Source organism: Octopus bimaculoides, chromosome 20 (genome assembly GCF_001194135.2).
Source record: "Octopus bimaculoides isolate UCB-OBI-ISO-001 chromosome 20, ASM119413v2, whole genome shotgun sequence".
Lineage (NCBI taxonomy): Eukaryota > Metazoa > Mollusca > Cephalopoda > Octopoda > Octopodidae > Octopus > Octopus bimaculoides.
The window spans coordinates 47087679-47097678 of record NC_069000.1 but is presented as its reverse complement, the minus strand read 5'-3'; the positions used below and the strand labels follow the sequence as shown (position 1 = coordinate 47097678).

The 10000-nt window shown below is 37.2% G+C and overlaps 2 protein-coding genes across 2 annotated transcripts in view; both read left to right on the top strand.

Annotated features, from left to right (window-relative positions):
• The window catches only part of LOC106871287 (palmitoyltransferase ZDHHC3-like), a 53121-nt gene extending 46671 nt beyond the window's left edge, over positions 1 to 6450 (top strand). The window contains exon 9 of the mRNA XM_014917660.2: positions 1 to 6450. This exon is cut by the window's left edge and continues 276 nt beyond it. The gene's annotated coding sequence lies outside the window, so the exon portion shown is untranslated.
• A 1882-nt stretch (positions 6451 to 8332) lies between these two features.
• LOC106871289 (sodium-coupled monocarboxylate transporter 2) overlaps positions 8333 to 10000 on the top strand; it is a 27667-nt gene continuing 25999 nt past the window's right edge. Inside the window, exon 1 of the mRNA XM_014917662.2 lies at positions 8333 to 9119. The gene's annotated coding sequence lies outside the window, so the exon portion shown is untranslated. The remainder of the gene's footprint in view (positions 9120 to 10000) is intronic.

Here is a 10000-nt window from a genome sequence, read left to right as displayed (position 1 = left end):
CACCCCAACCACTATATTTGTTAGACTTTTCTACTCCCACTCCCCCACCCACTGTTATCTTTTTTTAGACCTACCTGATCCCCCACCTCCCCCACCACCACTAACAACCATTGTTATTGTTAGACCCTCCACCCAATCCCCTCCCCTCCTAATTAATTGTAGCATTGTTCGACCTGTCTACCCTTCCCCTCCACCACCACCCCATATGCTGCTAATTTTGTCTGACCATTCTTGTAATTCCAGCTTCTTTGGTTCTTTTTTTTTTTGGCTTTTTTTTATGTCTTTGTGATCCCATCAGGCAGGGTCCTTTAAACAGTAGCTGCTTACTGAACCCAACTTTCAATTTTTTTCCGTTTTTGACCAGTACCCCTGACTATCAGTGGTCATGCTATCAACACTTCCACTATACATACATGTGTGTGTGTGTGTGTGTATGTCTCTGTGTGTGTAGGGCTTGGTCTTCTCAACAATTTGCTACATTCCACAATAATTTTTGTTTTTCTTCTCATTTTATGTTTTTTCAAACATTTTTTTTTGTTTCCATCATTTTTCTCCTGTTTTTCTTTTTTATTTGTTTAAATTTATTTATTAATGCTCTTTTTACTGCTTATTTTGTTTTGTTTTTCCTCTTTTGTTTTGCTATTAATTAAAATAATCTCAGCTTCCCCCTCCTCCTCCTCCTTATATTAATTCTTTCTAAAATAACATCTAACAAGAATGGTAAAGATTAATTAGACGGAGCTTTAATCTCACTGACAGACCAATTCCATTGAAGAATCTATTTCTAGACTTCATAAAATACAATTTTACCTCTTTGTAACCCCTGGAGAGAAATTGCTAAATGGTTGTTCATGGTGAAGAATTTTGATTCCAACTTAAAATTGGTATGTTTGATGGAGTATTATGGCTGGGTCTTCATACACTGGCTTCTAAATCTACATCTTTAAAATACTTTATTGAAGGCTGAATTCAGTTGATCATGTTCAGCTATAAACTTTAAACCTTCTCCTATCAAGAAATATGTAGAATGTGTTTTGTGTCTCTTACCGTTTGGTTTAAAATTAAATTTGAAATCTGTTCTTTCTTTTTGAATAACCCTGTATATATAGAAGACCCATCAAGCCAAGTAAAATCATGGTCATGGCAGATACCAGTGTCACACAAATGGCATGTAAAAGCACTCATTACATTCTTGGAGTGGTTGGTGTTAGGAAGGGCATCCAGCCATAGAAACCCTGCCAAATCAGACTGGAGTCTAGTGCAGCCCTCCAGCCTTGCCAGCCCTGGTCAAACCGTCCAACCCATGCCAGCATGGACAACGGACACTAAATGATGATGATGATGATGATATTATATATATATGTAATAAATTGCTCAACTTCCAACCTGTAGACAATATGTCTGCCGTTTAGAGAAAATCATTTCAAAGGTGGCCAGAAATGAAACTCGATATTATTTTGATTCTATAAACCAGCTTCATCTCCATCCATGTACTTGAAGAGGCAGATTTATGTAGACTTCAGTCTGTTAAGAATCACACGTTCCCAATTATAAAATCAAGAAATACAAGTGACCAACGTCCTTCTTGTTCACATTCTGAATTTTAACTCCATCCACTTTAATTAAAAGCTGAATTTTTTTTTCTTTTTTACATGAAGCAACCAAATCATTTTCTATTTTATTATTTTTCCCAATTGGTTCTGAAGAAATAACTGTTGGTGCTGTTATGGAATAAACATTATATGCATGACTAAATCATAGTTACCATCCATGTGTGGGGGAACCAATAAAGGAACCTCTACAGGATCACACGACCTGTTAAATATAGCAGCCGAATTTCCCTCAAATCACAATTTACTACCTTAAAATGAAGAACAAAGATAATTTACTTTTAGTGACTTCTAAAAGCAAATAACCCCCTAAAATAAACAGGATGGTCATGGCTGAAATGCTTAAATCTGGAATCAAAGTTCTGAGCCTAAATAATGACAACAAAATTAATTCTTGAAATCTGCACACATCCAACCCTCTCCCCCTCCACACACACATTGTTTTGATGGACCGAATTGTCTGGTCATACCTAAAGGTTTCATGCAATTAACATCAGTAAATATTGACGAGTCTGAGATAGAAATGGAATGGTCTTTTTTTTTTCCAGGTATTTAGGAATGTTGGTCATCTTTTAATTGATTCCATGCTTAACAATAGGATTGGTCAGATGATGACTCTTGTAACTGGTAGCTTTGTTGCTGTTGAGACGTCCACTCATATTGACCAATAGTTTTGTTTTAGAGCTAATCACATGACTAGCTGTGTTGTCATGTGATGTTCACTGTTCTTTGGCAGGTATCAGGTGATGCCTCTGCCATCAATTATCACCTGGCAGCCATATTTCAGGGTTAATCACGTGTGTGTCACTTGTTGATGTTTGCTCTTTTGGTCACGCATTGGCAGGCAGTTCTGTCTTGGAGGTAATCAAATGTTTCATAATGTTCGTCATGTCATATGCTCCTTCTTTCAGGTATGGGGAGGTTGTTCTGTTTTAGTGTTGATTATAAGGTGTTGTTGGTGGTGTTTGTAATCTAGGTGGGCAAGTCTACTTTGGAATTGGTTCGCAGAAATTTTTTTATATGACAACGAATTGAGATGAGTTTAGATTGAGACTGATTGGTGGATTCTGTGACAATCTGTTTCTGTGTGTTGCTGTTCTGTCAGTATCATGTGATATGTTTAATTTTGTGTCTTTTAATTTCCAAATGTGTTTAGACAATACTGTGCATTTTTCCAGATGTCAGTGGCAGAATGGATTATTTTGTGAATGCAGATGACTTTTGAATGTGCTTTCAATTAGCCCTGCATAGCAGGTTGAGGTATTGCGAGATGTCAGTGCAGTATATTGTATTTCATTTGTGATATTTCACTTTAACGGAGCAGACCTCTGTGTTGTGGCAGTTGTTGCTATAGGATACTTGCATTGTGGCTCTGTGATGATTCAGAACAGTTTTCTCCTACAGCAGAAGTTTACCTTTATGTTGTTCTTGTTGAACAGTTGGTGGAATCTGTGCCCACGTGGGAAGTATTTACCAAAGAGTGTGAGGCAGTGTTTTGCCAAACTTTTTTCCATATTAGTATTGTTTGGTGGATTCTAGCTTGTAATGTTCCCCTTCCTTGGATGGTTGGTGATGGTTGTTTGTTTCTGGTGAATATTTGATTTTGTCTGGGTAGAAACTGTGCAGCCATACCTTGTCGTAATATTCAATGGATTTGTTGAATATGGCTTCATCTGAGGATAAAATCAACAACCTGTTACCAAGTGTCAGGTGTTAGTCTCTGATTAGTGGTTTAATTGTTCATGACTGTATAAAGGGGGTGGTGGTAGTTTTTTGAAGGCTTATATGACCTCAAGGTCAAATGTGATATACAGGAAGTTTACTTTTGTCAAATTAGTTTCAGCTTTCTCGTTCCAACTGAACACTTTCAAAGATGGTGCAGTTTGTTTCCTGAGTGTCTGTTGAATATCCACCTGCATCATTTGTGAGCATGAGTCCATTGTCCCTTTACAGGTCTGGCTGATGCCATAAAACAACAATACCTCTAAGCATTTTTGCAGTTGGAACAAACCTACCAACTCACAGATTTCCATGCATTCATGACTTCCCATGGTGACATTGAGATTGCTTACTTCAGTCTTCTTAATCCCAACATGTGTTGTTGATGAAGTAAAACAAGCTTCTGACATGCATTATAATCTACAAATTGACCTGTGATATCCATGTATTCATTTCTAAAATAGATAGCTTTTTGGAGAAGGTCTTCACTTATTGATGAGTCAACAATATTCAATTATATGAATCTGCAACTATTTTTCCTTTTTGGTGCTGTTAAACTACTTGAAAATGGCCATTGTGTTGTTCCATAGTTTCAAATTTGTGGATTGTTTGATTCTTTTGTTTATATTGGTTGAAGATTGCCTTGCTAACTATGCTCAGGTCATTATTTTTTTTTGTATCTATCAGTCTTACATCGAAGTAAATTGTCCAAGTTACTTTTATGGTCTTTGAGTGTAATGAATGGCTTTTTTTCATGAGATATTTCAGTTTTCCTTGAATTTTTTGGTCTTTCATTACAGATTGTACTTCTAAGTTTGTTATATCTCTGATGATGTTTTGTGGCAATTTTGTGATGTGGTGGTACAATTAATGGTTAATTAATGTTGAGTGTTAAATAAGAGCATTTACTGATGAAAGAATTCAGTAAAGTTTGAATAAACTTGAAATCACAGACTACCCTTTATATATATATATATATATATAAAGGAATAGGGATTTGAGATCTAGGAAGGTACCTTAATTAATATTGTGGTATAACCCAGGTTCTGGCTTACCGCATTAAATGATATGAAATACATAGAATTGTTGAAAATAAACAATTACACAATATTTCACTCGATAGGTAAACCCTGAATTCATTTCATTGGATTTAGCATACAGTGTATAGAATGAAGATATCATAAAAAAAGAATGGAGAATTAGACATCTTGTAGGACTTGAGTGAGGATGTCTGGGTCTGTGGGACAAACTCAGCTGATATAAATCATTAACAAACAGCATCAGGTATGGAAACTCACTATTCTTGGTTCAAATCCATCTGGGGTCATCCAGATGTACGAATTGATATTGCAGGTACCAGTAATCTACTTGGGCTGGAAGGGCATCATCTTAATTGACTCCCCTCCCCTCCAGCCTCTTACACTGCCAAGTTCATAATTAATTGTTTAATGAAATGTAATTATGTCTAATTAACCTTTACCATTCTTTGTTGCTTGTTATTTCAATATTTTGTTTCAAGTGGGTTTATGTATGTATACGCATTCTTATATATATATATATATATATATATATATATATATATATATATATATATATATACACACACACATACAAAAACACACTCAGGCATTCATGCATTTGCAGTATATGAACATGTGTATATAAATCTATCTATCTGTCTATCTACACACACACACACACACATATAGAATTGACCAAAATCCTGGAAACACCAATTTTTTTCTAACCTTTGCTGGAACAATCACTCTTCATTGGATGTGGTTCCATTATTCAGTGTTAGGTTGTGGAACTGAGAGATTGGTAAGATATTGCTGTCAAAATTCCCACCATCATACTTTACCCTTGGCGCCAGAAAGTCACTCAACACCTCTAAAACTTGCTGCTGTGTTCTCTGGAAAAAAATCTGACCAGAATTTAGAGGAATTTCAAGAGAGTGTAATTCAAAAATAATGATAAAAATTAATTAAATGTACATTTAATTAGTTCTATAATTAGATATAAGCTATACTTTATCAGAGACACAGAAAAGTAAGTTTTTTTGTTTTTTCATTATTGAATGTTGTTCACTTGACAGAGTTGTTAGAACATTGGAGAAAATGCTTTGAGGTCTTTCATCTGACTCTATACACTGTGAGTTCAAATCCCACTGAGGTCACCTTTGCCTTTCATTCTTTCAGGGTTGATAAAATAAGGACCAGCTGAGTACTGGGGTCAGCGTAATCAACTTACTCCCCACTCCCTAAAATTGCTGGCCTTGTGCCAAAATGTGAAGCCATTAATCATGGAATATTCATCATCATCATCATCATCATCATGATAATGTCCACTTCCCCATGCTTTCACAGTTTGGACAAAGTTTATTGAGGCAGATTCTCTAAAGCCAGATTTCCTTCTGGTCGTCAACCCTCACCTGTTTCCAAGCCGGACATGTTTTCACAGAATATTGGAAATAAATGGCAGTGACACTCTTTTACAATTGTCACATGATGTCAAGACAAGGAGACACTAACACACACACACACACACACACACACACACACATACATACATACATGCTGGGCTTCTTTCAGTTTCTTTCTACCAAATCCACTCACAAGACTTTGGTTGACTTCAGGATGTAGTAGAAGATACTTGCCCAAGGTGCCACGTAGTAGGATTGAACCCGAAACCATGTGGTTGGGAAGCAAACTTCTCAGCTCACAGCTACACTTGCCCCTCATTATAGATTAATTAAGCCTTGGTTAATTTGAAATTTCATTACCAAAAATCCCCCAAAGAGTTTGTGTTTCAATATTTTGTCCAAATTCTTTGTGTGTGTGTGTGTGTGTGTGTGTGTGTGTGTGTGTGTGTGTGTACACACTAACCTTAATGGTCAACAGTCAACAAAATTGTAAAAAAAAATCACAATAACCAGCAAAATAGCAAATTGCATAATAATAATAATAATAATAATGCTAAAGTGTCCAAAAGCAAAATGTATGAGCTCCGTTCATTCCATGCCCTCCTCTCCCACAATATTCTATGGAAGAACGAACAAATCAGAATTGTTATTTCAAGCAAATTATACAATCTATCATATTTATTAAATTATTGTTTCTCATTTTGTTGTTGTTGTTGCTTTATTTCTACCAGACTTTGTTTGTTGTTGTTGTTTAAATTACAGAAGACATATTATAGATGTTTTTTTTTTAATATTTATTCCATAAGATTCTGTGTGTGTGTGTGTATATCATCATTGTTTAACGTCCGCTTTCCATGCTACCATGGATTGGACAATTTGACTGAGGACTGGTGAACCAGATGGCTGCACCAGGCTCCAATCTGTCCTAACGCCAACCACTCCGAGAGTGTAGTGGGTGCTTTTATGTACCACCAGCATGAGAGCCAGTCAGGCGGTACTGGCAACAGCCACGCTCAAAATGGTGTTTTTTACGTGCCACCTGCACAGGGGCCAGTCCAGCGGCACTGGCAACGACCTCGCTTGAATGTTTTTCCACGTGCCAGTAAGGTAACGCTGGTAACGATCACGCTCAAATGGTGCTATTTACGTGCCACTGGCACGGAAGCCAGACAGCTGCTCTGGCAATGATCGCTCTCAGACAGTGCTGTTAGCGGTCCACTGGCACAGGTGCCAGTCATAGAATTTGGTTCAATTACGAATACGATTTCGATTTCACTTGTTTCAACAGGTCTTTGCAAGCGGAGTGGTTTGCTTGTGATGTCTGCTGCACATCCAGGGATTTGGTTTTGAATCACTGCTACAATTGTCCCTTCTCAGCTCACCATAGAATGTAAAAAGAGCAAAATAATATAAAGAGAAGCCAACAAAAGAACAAAAACATATTAAGAAATGTCCATGCAACAATGCTTCATAGAAAGTACCAAGTTCTGTTTTTTTTTTTTCCTTCTTGCAAACTATAAAAAGAATCTGAAGAAGTTTTATTTGCTGTGAAATTGGCTTCAAACTGAGAAGGTCAAATGGAAGGATCTTTGGTATATGGAGATGAAGCGAAGGACAAAGCAGCTTGAATAACCAAACTTTCACTATTTTTAGGGAAAAAAACCGGACAGACCAGGTGAAGTTGCTATTCTTTTTAAACAGAAATTAGTTGGAACCAAGCAAATGAATGGATATTAATAGATTAAAATAGTGGTCAGAATAGCAAACTTCAGAATCAACTTCACTCTGGAATCATTTATTCAAGAGAAAAAGAGTCTTTCCTTGGTGCTTTGGAGTAGATTTGACTGTTATTTTGATCAAGAAATGCACCTAAGCTAACAATGTTCTCTACATCATAGCTTGCATTCATTCCATCGTCACTGCTCCCAATTTACTATCGGCTCTCAAAAGGCAATTGGTGCAATTTATAGAATACACACACATTCTGATATGGAAGCGGTAGTAATAGACAAGCAGAAACGCCATTCTTAAAGTAAAAATTATAAAAGAAAAAAATAAACAACAAACGGAAATAAATAACTGTAAATAACGTCGGCCAAGTTAAGAAATGAAGTTATTTAAAGGTTGTGGAAAAAAGTGACATAGCAGAGAGACAGGTTCAATGGCCGCTGCTGATGGTAGTGGTGGGAGTAGCAGAGACAGAGGACAGTGTAGAAGGAAGAGGGGATTCATGTAGTGAGAGGTGGAGGGAGAGCAAAGCAACAGATGTAGGTATTTGGCTTTATCACTACTTGCAGGGAAGTTGTTTGGGGTGGCGGGGGGGGGGGCGGAGTCTGAGTTTGTAGTGACGGCGGAGAAGTTGATGGTGGGGATGGCGAACTGTCTCTACTTGTGTGTGTATGTATGCGTGTGTATATTCGTATATATATATACACACACACACACACATGTATACACATGGGTATATGTACACACACACACACGCACATACATAGCGACGTCAGCCACCAGTGGACCTGCAGTGGGTGTGCTATGGGCTGAAACAACGCAATGAGGATGGTGTGTGTGTGTGTGTATGTAGTGTGGTGTCTGTGTTTTGTATCTGTGATGTGTTGCTATATGTGTGATGGCCGAGTAAGAATTATATATATTATACAAATAGATAGATATATGTATGCATGTTTGTCGTTTTGTGATGTGTAATATCTATATATGTTTGTGTGTGTGTTATGGCGGGAAGAAAGTTGTATTCTTTGGTTTGGAGACATCACATTGGTTCTTTTCTTCTTTGCCAAACTTTAATCTTGGCCTATTTGCCATTTCTCAGTCCCTCCTCTTTCTTATTTTCTCTGCAACCCTCTATTTCTTTCTTTCTTTCATTCCATAACTCTTTTCTTCTTTTTTTTCTCTCTCACACTCTCTGCTACTCGCTTTCTCTACCCCGTTCGCTCTCTAGTCCCCCACCCATCTCTTTCGAATTTCCCTTCGCCTCTTCATATTTACTCTTCTAATAATACCACATCCACCCTCTTTACCATCTTTCTCCAGCTTCCTTCGTCTTCTTTCCTCGTCCCCACCAACACGCTCATTCTCTCTCTCATTCTCTCTTTCTATCTCCAAAACTCCTACCCCGACTTTACCTATCGTCTGACACCTCACAAAAGCAGGGGAAAAGGTTTCAAAGACCCTGGCGTCGCTACGTATCGTCTGGACTCTTATTTTGTTATTCTCTTCATTTAGATCTGACATCTTAATAAGTCTCACCCCCACCCCGCCTCTGTCTTCAGATTCCTTCCCTGCTACATTCGACACCCGTTTAACATACCCCGAACAAAACTCTTGGATACTCCGATGGTCGTTTTTTACATGTATGTATTTCATCTTCCTTCAGATTTTATTATACAGTTTCTGTCTGTATGTGTGTACATAAGTATGTATGTATATAAGTATGTATGTATATAAGTATGCATGTATGTATGTATGTATGCATGTATATATGTATGTATGATTGCATGCATGTGTTTGTGTATGCATGTATGTGTATATGCATTGCACAAACATACAAATTCATCGTCCATCTCAAACATACGTATAGTACATCTGTGTGTGTGTGTGTGTGCCAGTACACCTATACGTATGTATACCTATACATAGATGTAAATTTAAACACGTCCCGCCACTTTACAAAATGACCAACGTGTATAACATTGGAATGTGTTATTACAAAACGTAGGTGCCATGAATATTGAAGACAATATACACAGAATATTGATGACAACACACACACACACACGCACACATACACACTCATTCATAAATTCATACGTATTTTTATTTTGACAAACCTGTGTGCGTGTGTGAGTGTATATACATACATATGTATATGTGTATTTGTTTTAGTATATAACAGATATTTACTAAAATCTGTCTCTTATATGGTGGGCATCTGTTGTTTGGTGAAACGTCATATAACGTCAGATTACGTTTAACGTTTATGTTGACGTTATCATCAACGTTACATTTCGTGTCCCTCTTAAATCCGATGACTTTTTGTGACTATCGTCATCTAGCGTTTGATTACGTCACCTTTACGTTCGGTGACGTGGAGTTGCGTTTCTGCAGTGACGCTTATCAGGTTTTATGTTCTGTTGACGTTGTTACGTATTGTTTACTTGACGTTGCATGTTGTTACGCTACTTTCCTATTGTTAATGCATATTTTTATTGCATATCATTGTTTTCATAAAAGC